Here is a 21,724-nt window from a genome sequence, read left to right on the forward strand (position 1 = left end):
CCGCACGTGTAACTCCGCAGGAAATAACAGTGCCGCTTGCTAGCCTTCCCATTAATGGCTAGTGGCTAGGTGGCTCCACCGATACCAGGTGATGTCAACATCCTGGTCTTATCTCCATGGCAATCTTTTTCCCCTATGAACCTTGAAAGCAGCAAATGGAAAGAAACTACCAGTCTCCACCATCTCACTTCTCAGTTTAGGCTCGATGTTCCTGTATCACATCTTCTCCTCTTTGTTCCAGTTTTCTCGGCAGGTTGGTGTTCTGAAAAAAAGAAGAAAAAAAATTAACTCAGAATTGGAATGAAATGGCAGGGGGTATAAGACTCTGTTTAAACACCATCAATAGAACAAAGACATCCTACAGTATGGGAGAATATATTCATAGATGGCATATCCGATAAGGGGTTGACATCTAAAATATGTATGAAATGCTCACGCACCTCCACACACAAAAAGCAAATAATCCAATCAAAAATGGGCAGAGGATCTGAACAGACACTTCTCCAAAGAAGAAATTCAGGTGGCCAACAGGCACATGAAAAGATGCTCCACATCGCTAATCATCAGAGAAATGCAAATTAAAACCACCATGAGATATCACCTCACATCAGTCAGGATGGCCACCATCCAGAAGACACAAACAGATGTTGGCGAAGATTTGGAGAAAGGGAAACCCTCCGACACTGCTGGTGGGAATGTAAATCAGTTCAACCATTGTGCAAAGCAGTATGGAGGTTCCTCGAAAACAAAAAACTAAAAATTCCATTTGACCCAGGAATTCCACTCTTAGGAATTTACCCTAAGAATGCAGGAGATCCCAGTTTGAAAAAGACATATGCACCCCTATGTTTATCACAGCACTATGTACAATACCCAAGAAATGGAAGCAACCTAAGTGTCCATCAGTGGATAAATGGATAAAGAAGAGGTGGTACATATACACAATGGAATATTATTCAGCCATAAGAATAAAACAAATCCTACCATTTGCAACAACATGGATGGAGCTAGAGGGTATTATGCTCAGTGAAATTAGCAGGATGGAGAAAGACAAGTATCAAATGATTTCACTCATCTATGGAGTATAAGAACAAAGCAAAAACTGAAGGAACAAAATGACAGCAGACTCACAGAACCCAAGAGTGGACTAACAGTTACCAAAAGGAAAGGGACTGGGGTAGGGGGAAAAGGGGGCATTACAATTAGCACACATAATGTGTGGGGTCAGGGGGCGGCACAGGGAAGGCAGTACAACACAAATTACCCAAGTAGTGCTTCTACAGCATCTTATTGCCCTGATGGACAGTGACTGTAATGGGCTATGGGGTGGGGACTTGTAATGTGGGAGGAGTCTAGTAACCATAATATTGCTCATGTAATTGTGCATTAATGATACCAAAAAGGAAAAAAAATCACGAGCTATCACTTCACACCAGTCTGAATGGGTAGCACCAAAAAACAAGAAATAACAAGCATTGATGAGGATGTGGAGAAAAGGGAAGCCTCATACACTGTTGGTGGCCATGTAAATTGGTGCAGCTACTGTGGAAAACAGTGCGGAGGTGCCTGAAGATATTAATAGCAGTATCATATGACCCAGTGTGCTTTTTCGTACACAGCAGTGTAACTCCTTTCAGGATTCCAGACCTGTTTCCAATGCATACAACACTAAGCAATTCTCAAACACCAGCAGGGTGTCTGAGAACTCAATTTTGAGGTTATCTGCCAGGAGACAGCCCCACATTTCCCAGGGTAAGGGTTCTGTCCTCAAGACTGCCCTCCACCCCAGCTCCAGAGCCTGGTTGCAAGCCCCATGCAGTTAGCCTGTGCTTCCCACCTACAGGCTAAGACTGGAGGTTCCAACGACCTCCCCCTTGGGTCTGACCAATTTGCTAGAGTGGCTCAGAAGCTCAGGAGAACACTCACAGTTACCAGTTTAACAAAGAGTACCATAAGGCACACAACAGCCGAATGAACACACACATATGGCAAGGTCCCAAATAAAGGAGCTTCTATCCTCCCAGAGCTTGGGGCCTGGCATGGTGGCATGTGCAGGCAACCTGGTTCCCCAAGCATGGAAGCTCTGACAGAGAAGCAGATGAAGAGAGATGTGCTCTTCTCATAGGGTTTTGTGAGGGCTTCACTGCAGTCATGACTGACTAAATCACTGGCCATTGCTGATTCAACCTCCAGCCCTTCATCCCTTTTCTCTTCCCTGGGGCCTGGAGGCTGAGAGATCCCACCCTCTAACCACAAACTTGGTGCCCCTGGCAACCAGCCTCTACCCTGGGCTAGGGCACAAAAGCGTCTGCATTAACCTAACAAGACACCCATTGGACAGTTATGGCTCAGAAGGATTTTTAGGAACTGTGGATAAGGAGCAAAAATACCTAGAAAATATATTTTGGTCATCTGAATTACCAAATATTTCCTTCTTACCAACCATTATATCACAACAGGTGTCCCTACATACCCATAATGCCTGCAGGGACCTCTCTCTCCCCGAGAGGAGGCACAGAGCTCCCCACTTCCACCATAATTTCCTTGCTACTCATGACATTGATCTGCGCCAAAGACAATCCCTTTCAGGAGGATAAAGTCAAGCTTCTGGTATATGCCAAGGCCGAGGAGGCCCTCCTCCCCAGGGACATGGGGCAGAGAGATGGGAGAAAGGGCTTCAGGAGTCTGTTTTCCTGTCAGCTGCTCTCCACTCCCCCAGCCTTAGCTGTCACCTCACCACCCAGCCTGACACACAGAGGCCTGCGAAGAACAAAATCCTGGAGTCAGAGCAGCTGAACAGGTGCCGTGTGTGCTCAGCTTTGCAATGCAAGGGGCTCCACTCCTCTCAGGGTTCAGATTGGAAAAACCCAACAGGGAAGAGGAGGTGGCCCAGCGACTCCCTGTCGCCACGGTCGAATGGGGTAGTGCAAGCTCCACTTCCACTGGAGATGCTTCCTGGCTGTCTGAGCACTTGCAAGGCAGCACAATAGGGTGTAGTTAGGGGGGAGAATTTCCCAAAACTAGAATTTTAATTTCCTGAGTATGACTTTCTGCTGCTCTGACTACACTGGAGCACAAAGAATGTCTAAGCAATAGGTCCCACTTCTGAGTGACAGCACCCACGTTACCTGTTCACTGCTGCCTCTGGTGACCATGAGAACTAGCTGGATGTTACTAAGAAGTTTTGACTTTCAAACAAAAGTGCAGAAGTTTTTGAGACACCTTCTCAATCCACTCTCTGCATTTGCAGTGAGACAGAGCAGGGAAATGGCATGAGGGTCATGCCACTGTAAAATATACTCAGCCTGAAAAAAGCCCACTTTATACTTTAACTTCATCTACATGCTGTTCTGCTTCTTCCAGCCCCTCTATCGATTAAGGAACCTTGTAACCAGGATGGGAGATAGACCTCCGAAGTGTAAGTGAACCTAGGGGAATAAAAAATGCTGAGATCTGGTTCAACACAGTCCCCTGAATAACCCTACTCTTAAGATAAAACTTCAAAGGAATTAGGAATCACCTGTATGCAGCATCCCTTATGCCCACAGCTGCCCAAAAGGCCGTATAACCGTGCCTCCTCTCTCAAGTCACCTGCACTCCTGTCTGGGTGTGTAGTGTCTGACAGTAAATGAACCTTCTTGTTGCACGAGCCAACTGGACTCATCTCTGACCTCTTTACTCTAATAGAGACAAAAACTCTCTGACCTCCACCTCCAGAGGTAAATGTCTCTGTCACTTTGCTACTTCATTCAGCTTTCTAGTCTTACAATCCTTTTCTCTCTCCCTGTTTTACTTAAGGCCAGTGGGGAAGCAGTAGTTCTTAGAACATTATCTCACTCCATCCAGCGCTCCATGGCTCCCCAAATTCTGGGCTTGTAGGGACATAATTCTCACCCCGTGCAGATCAAGTGGACACTGGATGCCAGGTGACCCTGGCTTCAGGAGTTTCCAAAGGATGTGCCCTGGGCCAAGCAGCAGTTCAATGAACTTTCTTTTCCTCCCTCTGCTCTGCCTCACTCTCTACTGCCTGCACAGCTGCTGACATTCACTTCTACTCTTGCTGTAATTAATTCCTTTTTTCCTGGCACACATTTGACCTGGTCAAGAATTCTTTCCCTATCAGAGACAAGAATTGTCCCCAGTCTGGGTTGAGGTTTTACCTAGTACCCAGGGACAGACCTGCCCAGCAACACCGGCATTCAGCTGATGCTGTACAGGAGAGGGACCCACATGGGCTGAGCCAATACCCACAGGCACGTTCCTGGAAAAGCAGGTGAGGCCAGGCTTCCACTCCTAACCCAGGGCCTTGGGCTCCTGAATTCTCTCCAATTCCCCTTTCCCATCCCTGGGCAGTGTCTGCCACTGCTGCATCCTCTACAGCACTGCAGTCCATCTGGCTCTCTCCAGGTTTTCCCCAGGACTCGAAATTAATTAATTAAAAAATTCAATCCAAGAGCTATAGAGGCAGCAACAAAATATTTCCTAGTACAAGCCACTGCGTCTATAGTACTAATGTTAGCCATCACTATCAATCTCATATTCTCTGGACAATGGGCTATTACAAAAATATATGATACCATGGCATCTATCAACATTACCACAGCCATAGCTGTAAAATTGGGAATAGCCCCATTCCACTTCTGAGTTCCAGAGGTAGGACAAGGAACCCTGCTGTCATAGGGCATATTACTACTAACCCGACAAAAAATCCCACCCATCTCAGTTCTATGTCAAATTTCACCCACAGTTAACATAAAATACCTATAGCAACACTCCCACTTTTAAATGGATGCTCAGCGCATCCTAAACCAAACACAATTACAAAGAATTACAGCTTACTCCTCAATTGCTCACATAGGTTGAATAATAATAATCATAACAGATAACCCAACTATTACTCTTCTAAATCTCCTAATTTATCTTATAATGGCCCTATCAATATTCATAATGCTAGTATACAACTCATTGATAACAACCTTATTTTTGTCTCACCTATCAAATAACACACTGCTAATTACAACCATTATGCTCACAATCCTACTATCACTTGGAGGCCTTGCACCATTATATCCGGATTTTTACCTAAATGAATGATCATTCAAGAACTTACCAAAAACAACATAATAATATAACCAACAATAATAGCAGTGATAGCTCTACTAAACTTATATTTTTATATGTGCTAACTTACTCAACACTAACAATATTCCCAATAACCAACAACATAAAGTGACAATTTGAAACTACAAAACACATAAAATTAGCCCCACCCCTAATTATTCTATCCACAATAATACTTCTACTAATTCCAACCATATCAATTCTAAACAAGAAATTTAGGTTACACAGACCAAGACCCCTCGAAGACCTAAGCAAGTATAAAACACTTAATTTCTGATCCTAAGGACTCTATAACTCTATCCTACATCACTTGAATGCAAATCAAACACTTTCATTAAGCTAAATCTTCACTAGATTGATGGGATACAAACTCATGCAACTTTAGTTAACACCTAAAAACCCTAATCAGCTTACTTCAATCAACTTCTCCTGCCATAAAAAAAAAAAAGGTGGCGGGAGAAGTCCAGGCAGAATTGAAGTTGCTTCTCTGAATTTGCAATTCAGTAAAACACCTCAGGACTTGGCAAGAAGAGGACTTTACCTCAACTTTAGATTTACAGTCTAATACTTATTCAGCCACCTTACCCATGTTATCAATCGATTATTTTCAACTAATCACAAAGACATCAGTACATTATACCATCCTTTTGGCACTTGAGCTGGAATAGTGGGACCTGCTGTAAGCCTCCTTACTGTGCTGAACTAGGCCAGCCTGGGACCCTCTTAGATGATGACCAGATCTATAATGTAAGTGTAACCACGCACACCTTTTTAATTTTCTTTATGGTGATATCCATTATAATTGGGGATTTTGGAAACTGACTAAAGCCTTTAATAATTAGTGTCACAGACATAGCATTTCCCTGTATAAACAACATAAGCTTTTGACTCCTCCCTCCCTCCTTCCTTCTTCTCCTAGCATCCTCTACAGTCGAAGCAGGAGCTGGAACCGGTTGAATCCGCATATCCTCCCCCACCGCTTAGCAGGTAATTTAGCACATGCATGGGTCTCAGTGGATTTAACTATCATCTCTCTTAGCAGGTGTCTCATCGATTCTAGGGGCTATTAACTTCATCACAACTATTATTAACATAAAACCTCCCACTATAAGCCAATATCAAACTCCACCATTTGTGTGACTGTAGTTCTAGTTACAGCCATACTCCTACTACTGTCTCTACCTGTTGTAGCTGCCAGCATTACTATGCTTTTAACAGATCGCAACCTAAATACATATTTTGATCCTGCGGAGGGAGGGGATCCAATTTTATATCAACACATTCTGATCTTTTGGTCACCCCGAAGTAAATATTTAAATCCTTCCTGGCTTTGGAATCATCTCTCATATTGTAACATACTATTCTAGGAAAAAAGAACCTTTTGGGTATATGGGCATACTCTGGGCAAAAATGTCAATCAGCTTTCTAGGCTTCATCATTTGAGCATATCATATATTTACAGTAGGCACAGACATTTATTCACAAGCCTGCTTTACATCCACCACTATAATTATTGCAATTCCAACAGGTGTGAAAGTATTCCGTTGATTAGCAACTCTGCACAGCAGAAATGTAAAATGATCCCCGGCCACATTATGGGCCCTAGGCTTTATTTTCTTGTTTACAGTAGGGGACTTAACTGGTATTATACTAGTTAATTCACCAATAGATATTGTTCTTCATGATACTTACTATGTAGTAGCCCATTTTATTATGTGCTCTCCATAGGTGCAGTTTTTGCTATTATGGGGGGATTTGTAAAACCCCCAACATGTAAAGAATGGAGGAGGAGGAAAAAGAAGGGAGAAAAATAAAGAAACATCAGTGTTTCTAATAGCTCAATAAGTGAGTTAAGTTAGACAATAAGATAATAAAGAAGCTAACCTTGAACATTTGATAAACACGAATCAAAAGCCTGCAATGGCAATAAGTACATATCTTTCGATAATCACCCTAAATGTAAATGGACTGAAGGCACCAATCAAATGACACAGAGTAACAGAATGGATAAAAAAGCAAGACCCATCCGTACGCTGCTTACAAGAGACTCATCTCAAACCCAAAGACAAGCACAGATTAAAAGTCAAGGGATGGGAAAAAATATTTCATGCAAACAATAGGGAGAAAAAAGCAGGTGTTACAGTACTAGTGTCAGACAAAATAGACTTTGAAACAAAGAAAGTAACAAGAGATAAAGAAGGACATTACATAATGATAAGGGGGTCAGTCCAACAAGAGGATATAACCATTATAAATATATATGCACCCAATACAGGAGCACCAATATATGTGAAACAAATACTAACAGAACTAAAGGGGGAAATGGACTGCAATGCATCCATTTTAGGAGACTTCAACACACCACTCCAAAGGATAGATCCACCAGACAGAAAATAAGTAAGAACACAGAGGCACTGAACTACACACTAGAACAGATGGACCTAATAGACATCTACAGAACTCTACATCCAAAAGCAAGAGGATACATATTCTTCTCAAGTGCACATAGAACATTCTCCAGAATAGATCACATACTAGGCCACAAAAAGAGCCTCGAGGATCACAGGAAGATGGCGGCGTGAGTAGTTCAGAGGAAATCTCTTCCCCAAAACATACATATTTATGAAAATACAATAAATACAACTATTCCTAAAAGAGACACCAGTGGATGCAGTACAACAGCCAGGATACATCTACATCTGCAAGAACCCAACATCACATGAAGGGGGTAGATACAAGCTGCGGCCAGGTGGGACCCAAACGCTCCCCCACCCCAGAACCCAGCGGGAAGAAAGGAGTCGGAACGGGGAGGGAGTGAAAGCCCAGCACTGCTAAACAACCAGCTCTAGAAATCCGCACCCAGAGCACAGACACAAGGAGCACAGGGTGCTGGATATTAGAGAAACAGAAAAGCAAAATCTGTGGGCAGGTCCCCACAACCGGCACCCCTGAGACAAAAGAAAAGCGAGTGCTTTCTGCAAGTCTTAAAGAGACAGGGACCCCATAGCTGGACAAAGTCATCCCGGAACACTTAGCCAGCAGTTGGGAATCCCGGGGAACCATAGGCGCCCTAAACCCAGGGGAGGCAGCGCAGGTCTGAAGCGCCTCACGGAACTAAGCAGCCTACCAGTCGTTCCTCCAACTGGCATGGACCCCGACACACTGACCCAGTAGCAGGAGAGTGGTAGCGCATGCCGGGGGTGGTGGCACCGGAAGGGACAGGGAACAGATCTCATGTGCCAACGGCACCAGAGGTGACCAAGAGAGGCTTGTATGAGCCCGCAGCAGTGGCGACCAAACACCCGGGTGCAACTCGGGCACACCGGCAGCAGTGGAGCCAGAGAAGCCCGGTAGAGGCCCACGCAGGAGAGCCCCGCATGCACCTGCAGCGGAGCCAGAGGGAGCAGGCACATTCCCAGCAGCCAACCGGAATCCCAGCAAAACGCACAGCCGCCCGGGCCAGACCCAAAGGACACTGGTGGCACACAGCTGCCCGGCAGGGGCACTGCTATCATGGAGGAGCACACCTGGTGTGCCTGCCACTCCCCGCAGGGCTTTGCGCTGCTCTGACAGACACGTTGCCCACAGCAGCTTAGGGAACTAAACCGGTGGCTGATCCAGGAGTGCGGGTAACTGACAGACAATGGAGAAGGGCAAGGCATCCAGCAAGCAGGAAAGGACTTTCTTCTCCTGGCTGACACACCCGCAACCTGCCAACAGTCACTGCTATCACCATGAAAAGGCAAAAAAATTTAGTCCAGTACAAGATAGTTCAGACAACACCTGAGAGAGGATCTGCACAGACAGACCTAACCAGTCCCCCTAAAAAAGAATTCAAAATAAAAATCATAAACATGCTGACAGAGCTGCAGAGGAATATGCAAGAGCTAAGGGATGAAGTATGGAGGGAGATTACAGATGTCCGGAGGGAGATTACAGAAGTGAAACGTGTTCTGGAAGGATTTATAAGCAGAATGGATAAGATGCAAGAGGCCATTGATGGAATACAAACCAGAGAAGAGGAACCCATAGAAGCTGACGCAGAGAGAGATAAAAGGATCTCCAGGAATGAAACAATACTAAGAGAACTGTGTGACCAATCCAAAAGGAATAATATCTGCATTATAGGGGTACCAGAAGAAGAAGAGAGGGAAAAGGGATAGAAAGTGTCTTTGAAGAAATAATTGCTGAGAACTTCCCCAAACTGGGGGAGGAAATAGTTGGTCAGACTACGAAGGCACACAGAACTCCCGAGAGACAGGAGCCAAAAAGGACAACACTAAGACACATAATAATTAAAATGGCAAAGATCAAGGACAAGGACAGAGTATTAAAGGGAGCCAGAGAGAGAAAAAAGTCACTTACAAAGGAAAACCCATCAGGCTATCATCAGACATCTCAACAGAAACCTTACAGGTCAGAAAAGAATGGCATGATATATTTAATGCAATGAAGCAGAAGGGCCTTGAACCAAGGATACTGCATCCAGCACGATTATCATTTAAATATGATGGAGGGTTTAAACAACTCCAAGACAAGCAAAAGTTGAGGGAATTTGCCTCCCAAAACCACCTCTACAGGGTATCTTAGAGGGACTGCTCCAGATGGGAATACACCTAAAAAGAGCACAGAACAAAACACCCAACATATGAAGACTGGAGGAGGAGGAATAAAAAGGGAGAGAAAAAAAGAATCCTCAGAGAGTATTTATGATAGCTCAATAAGCAAGTTAAGTTAGACAGGAGGATAGTAAAGAAGTTAACCTTGAACCTTTGGTAACCACAAACTTAAAGCCTGCAATGGCAATAAATATATATATTTCAATAATCACCCAAAATGTAAAAGGAAACAATGCGCCAATCAAAAGACACAGAGTAACTGAATGGATAAAAAAGCAAGACCTATCTATATGCTGCTTAGAAGAGACTTACCTCAAACCCAAAGACACGCACAGATTAAAACTCAAGAGATGGAAGAAGATACTTCATGCAAACAACAGGGAGAAAAAAGAAGGTGTTGCAATACTACTATCAGACAAAATAGACTTCAAAACAAGGAAAGTAACAAGAGATACAGAAGGACATTACATAGTGATGAAGGGCTCAGTCCAACAAGAGGATATAACCATTATAAATATATATGCACCCAATACAGGAGCACCAACACATGTGAAACAAATACTAACAGAATTAAAGGAGGAAATAGAATGCAATGCATGCATTTTGGGAGACTTCAACACACCACTCACTCCAAAGGATTGATCCACCAGACAGAAAGTAAGGACACAGAGGCACTGAACAACACACTAGAACAGATGGACCTAACAGACATCTAAAGAACTCTACATCCAAAAGCAACAGCATACACATTCTTCTGAAATACACATGGAACACTCTCCAGACTAGACCACATACAAGGACACAAAAGAGCATTAGGAAAATAAAAAATATTGAAATCCTACCAACCAACTTTTCAGACCACAAAGGTATAAAACTAGAAATAAATTGTACAAAGAAAGCAAAAAGGCTCACAAACTCATGGAGGCTTAACAACATGCTCCTAAATAATGTATCAATGACCAAATTAAAATGCAGATCCAGCAATATATGGAAACAAATGACAACAACAACACAAAGCCCCAACTACTGTGGGACGCAGCAAAAGCAGTCTTAAGAGGAAAGTATATAGCAATCCAGGCATATTTAAAGAAGGAAGATCAATCCCAAATGAATAGTCTAATGTCACAATTATCGAAATTAGAAAAAGAAGAACAAATGAGGCCTAAGGTCAGCAGACGGAGGGACATAATAAAGATCAGAGAAGAAATAAATAAAATTGAGAAGAATAAAACAATAGAAAAAAATCAATGAAACCAAGAGCTGGTTCTTCGAGAAAATAAACAAAATAGATAAGCCTCTAGCCAGACTCATTAAGAGGAAAAGAGAGTCAACGCGCATCAACAGAATCAGAAATGAGAAAGGAAAAACCACGACGGACCCCACAGAAATACAAAGAATTATTAGAGACTACTATGAAAATCTACATGCTAACAAGCTGAAAAACCTAGGAGAAATGGACAACTTCCTAGAAAAATGCAACCTTCCAAGACTGACCCAGAAAGAAACAGAAAATCTAAACAGACCAATTACAAGCAACAAAATTGAATCAGTAATCAAGAAACTACCCAAGAACAAAACCCCCGGGCAGGATGGGTTTACCTCGGAATTTTATCAGACATGCAGAGAAGACATAATACCCATTCTCCTTAAAGTTTTCCAAAAATAGAAGAGGAGGGAACACTCCCAAACTGATTCTATGAAGCTAACATCACCCTAATAGCAAAACCAGGCAAAGACCCCACCAAAAACGAAAATTACAGACAAATATCCCTGATGAACATAGATGCAAAAATACTCAACAAAATATTAGCAAACCAAATTCAAAAATACATCAAAAGGATTATACAACATTACGAAGTGGGATTCATCCCAGGGAAGCAGGGATGGTACAACATTCGAATATACATCAACATCATCCACCACATTAACAGAAAGGACAAAAACCACATGATCATCTCCATAGATGCTGAAAAAGCTTCGACAAAATTCAATATCCATTCATGATAAAAACTCTCAACAAAATGGGCATAGAGGGCAAGTACCACAACATAATAAAGACCATATATGATAAACCCACAGCCAACATCATACTGAACAGCTAGAGGCTGAAAGCCTTTCCTCTGAGATGGGGAACAAGACAGGGATAACCACTCTCCCTACTGTTACTCAACATAGAACTGGAAGTTCTAGCCTCGGCAATTAGACAAAACAAAGAAATACAAGGAATCCAGACTGGTAAAGAAGAAGTCAAACTGTCACTATTTGCAGATGACATGATATTGTACATAAAAAACCCTAAAGACTCCACTACAAAACTACTAGAATATCGGAATTCAGCAAAGTTGCAGGATACAAAATTAACACACAGACGTCTGTGGCTTCCCTATACACTAACAATAAACTAATAGAAAGAGAAATCGGGAAAACAATTCCATTCACAATAGCATCAAAAATAATAAAATACCTAGGAATAAACCGAACCAAGGAAGTGAAAGACCTATATCCTGAAAACTACAGGACACTCTTAAGAGAAATTAAAGAGGACACTAACAAATGGAGACTCATCCCATGCTCCTGGCTAGGAAGAATTAATATCGTCAAAATGGCCATCCTGCCCGAAGCAATATACAGATTCGATGCAATCTCTATCAAATTACCAACAGCATTCTTCAATGAACTGAAACAAATTGTTCAAATATTCATATGGAACTACCAAACACCCAAATAGCCAAAGCAATCCTGTGAAGGAAGAATAAAGTGGGGGGGGAATCTCGCTCCCCAACTTCAAGCTCTACTACAAAGCCACAGTAATCAAGACAATTTGGTACTGGCACAAGAACAGAGCCACAGACCAGTGAAACAGATTAGAGACTCCAGACATTAATCTAAACATATATGGTCAGTTAATATTTGATAAAGGAGCCATGGACATACTGTGGGGAAATGACAGTCTCTTCAACAGATGGTGCTGGCAAAACTGGATAGCTACATGTAAGAGAATGAAACTGGATCACTGTCTAACCCCATACACAAAAGTAAATTCGAAATGGATCAAAGACATGAATGTAAGTCATGAAACATTAAAACTCTTAGAAAAAAACATTGGCAAAAATTCACATGAGTGAATTCTTCATGTACATATCTCCCCAGGCAAGGGAAACAAAGGCAAAAATGAACAAGTGGGACTATATCTAGCTAAAAACTTCTGTACAGCAAAGGACACCATCAATAGAACAAAAAGGTATCCTACAGTATGGGAGAATATATTCATAAATGACAGACCCGATAAAGGATAGACATCCAAAATATATAAAGAGCTCACACACCCCAACAAACAAAAAGCAAATAATCCAATTAAAAAATTGGCAGAGGAGCTGAATAGACAGTTCTCTAAAGAAGAAATTCAGATGGCCAACAGACACATGAAAAGATGCTCCACATCGCTTGTCATCAGAGAAATGCAAATTAAAACCACAATGAGATATCACCTCACACCAGTAAGGATCACCACCATCTAAAAGACAAACAACAACAAATGTTGGCGTGGTTGTGGAGAAAGGGGAACCCTCCTACACTGCTGGTGGGAACGTAAATTAGTTCAACCATTGTGGAAAGCAGTATGGAGGTTCCTCAAAATGCTCAAAATGGAAATACCATTTGACCCAGGAGTTCCACTTCTAGGAATGTACCCTAAGAAATCAGCACTCCAGTTTGAAAAAGACAGATGCACCCCTATGTTTATCGCTGCACTAATTACAATAGCCAAGATATGTAAGCAACCTACATGTCCACCAGTAGATGAATGGATAAAGAAGAGGTGGTACATATACACAATGTAATATTACTCAGCCATAAGAAAAAACCAGATCCTACCATTTGCAACAACATGGATGGAGCTAGGGGGTATTATGCTCAGTGAAATAAGCCAGGCAGAGAAAGAAAGTACCAAATGATTTCACTCATATGTGGAGTATAAAAACAAAGGAAAACTGAAGGAACAAAACAGGAGCAGAATCACAGAAACCAAGAATGGACTAACAGTTACCAAATGGAAAGAGACTGGGGAGGATGGGTGGGAGGGGAGGGATAAGGGCAGAGAAAAAGAAAGGGGGCATTACGACTAGCATGTATAGTGGAGGGGGGCATGGGGTGGTCTGTGCAACACAGAGAAGACAGTGATTTTACAGCATGTTACTATGCTGATGGACAGTTACTGTGACGGGGTATGTGGGGGGGACTTGGTGAAGGGGGGAGTCTAGTAAACATAATGTCCTTCATATAATTGTAGATTAATGACATGAAAATAAATAAATAAATAAATAAAATATTTATAAAAATTAAAAAACTAAGAAAAAAAGAGGACACAGAATGGACTGGAAAACTCACTTGAAGAATGACTAGATAAGAATTTCTAAAATTAATGAGGAACACACTCAATAGCTTTAGCAAGTTTACCATCCTTAGGAAAGACAAAGAAATTACAGATAGATACATCATGATCAAACTGTTAAAAATCAAAGACAATCTTAAAAGTGACCAGGGAAAAAGACATATCAACTTCAAAGGAGCAACAGTAAGTCTGCTGCTGGCTGACTTTTCCACAAAACTTAAAGAATGTAAGGACATCTTTTTGAAAGTGCTGAACCTAGAATTTCATACTCAAATATAAAGGTGACATTGAATTGTACACTTTAAGTGGGTGAATGACAGGTTATGGTAATTTTATCTCAATGAATGTGGTACAAAAGGAAATAAAGGCAAAATGAGGTTTCAAAACACAAAAGCTAAGGGAATTCATTAACAGCTGAACAGGCACTAAAATAATATAAAAAGAGCTCTTTAGGCATAAGGAAAATAATCCCAAATAGAAGGAAGGAAAGATGGAAAGAAAAACATCACAAAGAGTAAATATGGGGTAAAACAAAACTAAATACTCCTAAACAGGAGAAATAATAATAATAAAATTAAAATAATGCATTGTGTGGTTTAAAATATATATAGAATATAGAGGTAAAACACATAACACTAATAATGCAAAAGAATGGAGTGGGTAAACAGACTTGCATTGTGAAAAAGTTCTTCCATTGATGGAAAATGGTTATGTGCCAATTAAAAGTAGACCATGATAAGTCGAAGATGCATGTTGTACTCTCTAACTTTAGTGGTAAATGAATTAAAAAATATATCCAAAATAAAAGAACATAGATCTAAAGCCTGCAATGGCAATAAGTACAAACCTATCAAAAATCACCCTAAATGTAAATAGTCTGAATGCACCAATCAAAATGGATAAAAAAACAAGACCCTATATATGCTGCCTACAAGAGACTCACTTCAAACCCAAAGACATGCACAGACTGAAAGAGAAGGGATGGAAAAAGATATTTCATGCAACTAATAGGGAGAAAAAAGCAGGAGTTGCAGTAGTTGTATCAGACAAAATAGACTTCAAAACAAAGAAACTAACAAGAGACAAAGAAGGACATTACATAATGATAAAGGGGTGAGACTACCAAGAGGATATAACTATTATAAATATCTATACACCCAACGCAGGAGCACCTACATATGTGAAACAAATACTAAGAGAATTAAAGGGGGAAATAGAATGCAATGCATTCGTTTTAGGAGACTTCAACACACCAATCACTCTAAAGGACAGATCAACCAGACAGAAAATAAGTAAGAAGACATAGGCACTGAACAACATATTACAACAGATGGACCTAATGGACATCTACCGAACACTCCATCCAAAAGCAATAGGATAAACATTCTTCTCAGGGGCACATGGAACATTTTCAAGAATACATCATATACTAGGCCACAAAAACTGCCTCAGTAAATTCAAAAAGATTGAAATTCTACCAACCAGCTTCTCAGACCACAAAAGTATGAAACTACAAATAAATTACACAAAGAAATGAAAAAGCTCACAAACACATGGAGGCTTAATAACATGATCCAAATTATCAATGGGTCAAGGACCAAATAAAGACAGAGATCAAGCAATATATGGAGACAAATGACAACAATGATTCAACACTGCAAAAATCTGTGGGACACAGCAAAGGCCTTGCTAAGAGGGAAGAATATTGCAATACAGGCCTACCTGAAGAAAGAAGAACAATCCCATATAGTGGTTACCAAAGGGGAGCATTGGGGGAGGGCAGGTAAGGAGGGAGGGAGAAGGGGATGGTGCGGTATCATGATTGGTGCACATGGTGTCTATGGGGTCATGGGGAAGACAATGTAGCTCAGAGAAGACAAACAGGGACTCTGGGCATCTTACTACACTAATGTACAGTGACTGCAATGGGGTATGGGGGGGACTCAATAATAAGGCTGAATGCAATTACCACATTGTATTTCTTGTAAAACCTTCATAAGAGTGAGTATCAATGATACCTTAATGAAAAAAAATTATAATCAATTGATCAGTGACCAAATAAAAACAAAGATCAAGCAATATATGGAAACAAACAACAACAATAATTCAACACCGCAAAATCTGTGGTATGCAGCAAAGCCCGTGCTAAGAGGGAACGTGCGTTGTGATACAGGCCTAACTCAGGAAAGATGAACACTCCCATATGAATAGTCAAAACTCACAATTAAAGAAACTAGAAAAAGAAGAACAAATGAGGCCCAAAGTCAGTAGAAGGCAGGATATAATAAAGATAAGAGCAGAAATAAATAAAATCGGGAAGAATAAAACAACAGAAAGAATCAATGAAACCAGGAGCTGGTTCTTTGAGAAAATAAACAAAATAGATAAACCCCTAGCCAGACTTAACAACAAATTAAGAGAGTCTACACACATAAACGGAATTGGAAATGAGAAAGAAAATATCATTACGGACACTACAGAAATACAAAGAATTATTAGAGAATACTATGAAAAATTATATGTAACAAACTGGATAACCTAGAAGAAATGGACAACTTTCCAGAAAAATACAACCTTCCAAGGCTGAAAGGAAGAAACAGAAAATCTGAATAGACCAATTACCAGCAACGAAATTGAACTGGTAATCAAAAAACTACCTAAGAACAAAACACCTGGACCAGATGGTTTCAATGCTGAATTTTATCAAACTTTTAATGAAGACCTAATACCCATTCTCCTTAAAGTTTTCCAAAAACTAGAAGAGACGGAGTACTCCCAAACTCATTCTAGAAGGCCAGCATCACTCTAATACCAAAACCAGGTAAAGCACCACAAAAAAAGAAAATTACAGACCAATATCCTTGATGAACATAGATGCAAAAATAGTCAAAAAATATTAGCAAATCGAATTCAAAAATACATCAAAAGGACCATCCATCATGATCAAGTGGGATTCATCCCAGGGATGCAAGGATGGTACAACATTCGAAAATCCATCATGATCATCCACCACATCAACAAAAAGAAGGACAGAAACCACATGATCATCGCCATAGATGCCAAAAAAGCATTTCACAAAATTCAACATCCATTCATGACAAAAACTCTCAACAAAATGGGTATAGAGGGGAAGTACCTCAACATAATAAGGGCAATATATGACAAACCAACAGCCAACATCATACGTAACAGCGAGAAGCTGAAAGCTTTTCCTTTAAGATTGGAAACAAGACAAGGATTCCCACTCTCCCCACTTTTATTCAATATAGTACTGGAGTTCCTAGCCATAGCAATCAGACAACACAAAGAAATCAAAGGCACCCAGATTGGTAATGAAAAAGTTGAACTGTCCCTCTTTGCAGATGACATGATATTGTACACAAAAAATCCTGAAGAATCCACTCCAAAACTACTAGATCTAATATCTGAGTACAGCAAAGTTTCAGGAAACAAAATTAATACACAGAAATCTGTTGCATTCCTATACACTAACAATGAACTAGCAGAAAGAAAAATCAGGAAAACAATTCCATTCACAATTTCATCAAAAAGAATAAAATACCTAGGAATAAACCTAACCAAGAAGTGAAAGACCTATACTCTGAAAACTACAAGACACTCATGAGAGATATTAAAGAAGACATCAATAAATGGAAACACATCCCATGCTCATGGATAGGAAGAATTGATATTGTCAAAATGGATATCCTGCTATAAGCAAACTACACATCCAAAGCAATCCCTGTCAAAATACCAACAGCATTCCTAAAAAAACTACAGCAAACCCTTCTAAAATTCATATAGAACGACAAAACTCCCGGAAGAGCCAAAGCAATCCTGAGAAGGAAGAATAAAACTGGGGGGATTATGCTCCCAAACTTCAAGATCTACTACAAAGCCACAGTAATCAAGACAATTTGGTACTGGCACAAGAACAGACCCATAGACCAATGGAACAGAAGACAGAACCCAGATATTAACCCAAGCACATATGGTCAATTAATATACAATAAAGGAGCCATGGATATACAATGGGGAAATGACAGCCTCTTCAACAACTGGTGTTGGCAAAACTGGACAGCTCCATGCAAGAGAATGAAACTGGATTACTGTCTAACCGCATACACAAAAATAAACTCGAAATGGATGTAAGTCATGAAACCATAAAACTCTAAGAAGAAAACATAGGCAAAAATCTCTTGAATATAAACATCAGCGACTTTTTCCTGAATGCATCTCCTCAGGCAAGGGAAACAAAAGCAAAAATGAACAAATGGGACTACATCAAACTAACATGCTTCCGTACAGCAAAGGACGCTATCAGTAGAACAAAAAGGCATCCTGCACTATGGGAGTATATATCTATAAACGACATATATGACAAGGGGTTTACATTGAAAATATCCAAAGAGATCACATGCCTCAACACCCAAAAAGCAAATAACCTGATTTAAAAAATGGGCAGGTAGAGGATATGAACAGATACTTCTCCAAAGAAGAAACTGAGATGGGCAACAGGCACATGAAAAGATGCTCCACATTGCTAATCATCAGGGAAATGCAAATTAAAACCACAGTGAGATATCACCTCCCACCAGTTAGGATGGCCAACATCCAAAGGATAAGAAACAACAAGTATTCTTAATGGTGTGTAGAAAGTAAAACCATCCTACAGTGCTGTTGGGAATGTAAGCTAGTTCAACCATTGTGGAAAGCAATATGGAGGTTCCTGAAAAAACTAAAAATAGAAATACCATTTGACCCAGGAATTCCACTCCTAGGAATTTGCCCTAAGAATGTAGGATCACAGTTTCAGAAAGACATATGCACCCCTATGTTTATTGCAGCACTATTTACAATAGCCAATATATGGAAGCAACCTAAGTGTCCATCAGTAGATGAATGGATAAAGAAGAGGTGGTACATATACACAATGGAATATTATTCAGCCATGAGAAGAAAACAAATCCTACCATTTGCAACAACATGGATGGAGCTGGAGGGTATTATACTCAGTGCAAAAAGCCAGTCAGAGAAAGACAAGTACCAAATGATTTCCCTCATTTGTGGAGTATAACAATGAAGCAAAGTTGAAGGAACAAAACAGCAGCAGACCCACAGACTCCAAGGAGGGAGTAGTGGTTACCATAGAAGAGTGGTGGGGGAGGACAGGTGGGGAGGGAGGGAGAATGGGATTGAAGGATATTATGATTGGGACACATGATGTGGCAGGTCACGGAGAAGACAGTACAGCACAGAGAAGACAAATAGTGACTTGGTGGCATCTTACTACACTCATGGACAGTGACTGCAATGGGGTGTGGGCGGGAATTGATAATATGGGTGAATGTCATTACCACAATGTAGCTCATGTGAAACCTTCATAAGATTGTATATCAATGATACCTTAGTAAAAAAAGAAATAGAAATACCTTATGATTCAGTAATTCCAGTTCTGGGTATTTACCCAAAGAAAATAAAAACACTAATCTGAAAAGAGAAAGAAGAGCCAAATAGGTCCTGACACAGTAACTGTGTTTGTTTACAAGAGAAAAATAACAGATAAAGGGAAGATCAACATAAGCCACAGCAGGGTCCGTAAACTATGGCCCATCTGGCCTGCCACCTGGTTTTGGCACATCAAGTTTTATTGGAAGACTGCAACACTTACTCATGTACGTATGGTCTAAGGCTGTTTTGTGATACAGCAGAGTTCAGTCATGCGGCAGAGACCGAATGGCTTGCAACACCTAAAATATTTACTATTTGGCCCTTTACACAGAGAGACCGCGGGCTCTGGACTCCGGTGGCCATTCCCTTGCACTGGGGCACTTCCTCTCTTCAGCAGTAAATGCTGTTGCCACAGACCCAGCTGAAGTGCTTCCTGCTGCTCTCCCTCTCCGAGTGTGTGAGAGCCCAAAGGTCAAGCAGCTCTCACGGAGCAGCACAAAGCTGACAGGCCAGCGTGTCCCAGAGTGAATGGTGACTGGGTCTTTTGTGGTGGTACTGTGGACCACTGAGACTAATATGAAAATTACCTTCTGAGTATTTATGTGAGATGACTTAATTTTAGAGCTCATAAACAAGATCGGTCATATGGTTTAACAAAAGGTCTCCTTATGTGTACACACTCTTGCCAAAATCATGGTGAAATCCTGAAGCATGGCAATCTTCATGTGCACTTTAAGATTTCCATGTGACAAAGAGAACCAACTGGTGTATCTGTTCATAAATATTCCTGCTGCTAGTAGAAGTCACTTGGGAAACCAGTACAGTTCTATTAAATATGAAAATGATTTCCTCCCTCACTATGGGACACCATCCCAATAAATACACTCATACCAAAGTCCTGCAGGTGATTTTTCTTTTCAAAGTTTTATGTTCCTCAGCAAAGATACTCATCTTTTTCCAGCTTCTTCTCTAGTCATTTCAACCTGTCGCTGTCTGGACTGCCTGCTCATTCTAGTAGGAACTCCTGTCTCAAGGCTGTCCGGGTGCCACCGTACAAGAAAAGTTTGCCTAGTACTAGGTTAAAAATTAGACTTGCCATACTTACCAAATGTGTTCAGGTAACTTTAAAAATTAAAAACAACCTTTTTCCTTACAACCCAGATTGGAATCACCAGGCTAAGTCATATCTACACATCAGCTGGAGACCTAATACAGACCCTAGTGTTAATATGTGTCCACAACTTCCCTGCTCTCAGGGCAATTGTGGGGGAAGTCTTCTCTTTCCATTTCATTTTATTTTTCAATTCTTTAGAGAGTACTAGTTACACCGTTGCCTTTAGTAAAACTGCTTAAGGGGTACACAGCCCACTTCCTCTTTTCACTTTAAACAGTTAGTGTCAGAATGATGTAAGGAAGAAATAAAGGCTAAAAATAAAAGTGTGTGTCAATACCACAGATATCTTTTCCAAGAAATCAAAACACTTTTTCATAATGCATAATTTCATATAATATCAGATTTTGAGTAAAACCCATCTCAATCCCCTTACTTTTCCTCTCTCTCTCTCTCTCTCACACACACACACACATTGTATGCCAATGGGAAATCAGCCATAAGCCTTAGGAACAGTGATGGTTTGATTAATTAAAAACGTGAGTACACCCCATATCTGATCCAGTGTCAAATCACAAATGGAAAATCAACTCTAGAGGAGCATGGAAGGTATTTCCTAATGTCAGCAAGGATTTTTTTGTAATGGAAATCTATCACAGTGATCCAACAGCTTTCAAACTGTGAATTGATTTTATTTCAAAACTTCACTTGTAAGCCAGTTGTCATTGCTCAGAACTCCTTTTTCCACATAATTTCTAATACTGGACCATTGTTTACCACATCATACCTCTAAAGAGGTTACTTCTGAGTAAGTATATTAACACTATAGTACTCAGAAAATGCTTTCCCATATGTTAGACTCACAAAATTCCCACTTTAATCCTATGAAGATGGTAGAGCAAATCTCGCCCCCGTTCTAAGGGTGAAGACACAGAAGCTCCCAGAGGTTAAGCATAATGTACAAAGCCACACATTTGGTAAGTCGAGGACTTGGGACTTAAACCCAGCCTTTCCGCATCTGACACCAGTGTT

The 21,724-nt window shown here is 40.7% G+C and overlaps 1 long non-coding RNA gene across 1 annotated transcript in view; it reads right to left on the reverse strand.

Annotated features, from left to right (window-relative positions):
• Positions 1-21,724, reverse strand: part of LOC118912241 (uncharacterized) — a 61,812-nt gene that overhangs the window by 30,102 nt on the left and 9,986 nt on the right. The window contains exon 2 of the long non-coding RNA XR_008998275.1: positions 189-262. This is a non-coding gene — a long non-coding RNA (uncharacterized LOC118912241). The remainder of the gene's footprint in view (positions 1-188; positions 263-21,724) is intronic.

Source organism: Manis pentadactyla, chromosome 6 (genome assembly GCF_030020395.1).
Source record: "Manis pentadactyla isolate mManPen7 chromosome 6, mManPen7.hap1, whole genome shotgun sequence".
NCBI classification, from domain to species: Eukaryota; Metazoa; Chordata; class Mammalia; order Pholidota; family Manidae; genus Manis; species Manis pentadactyla.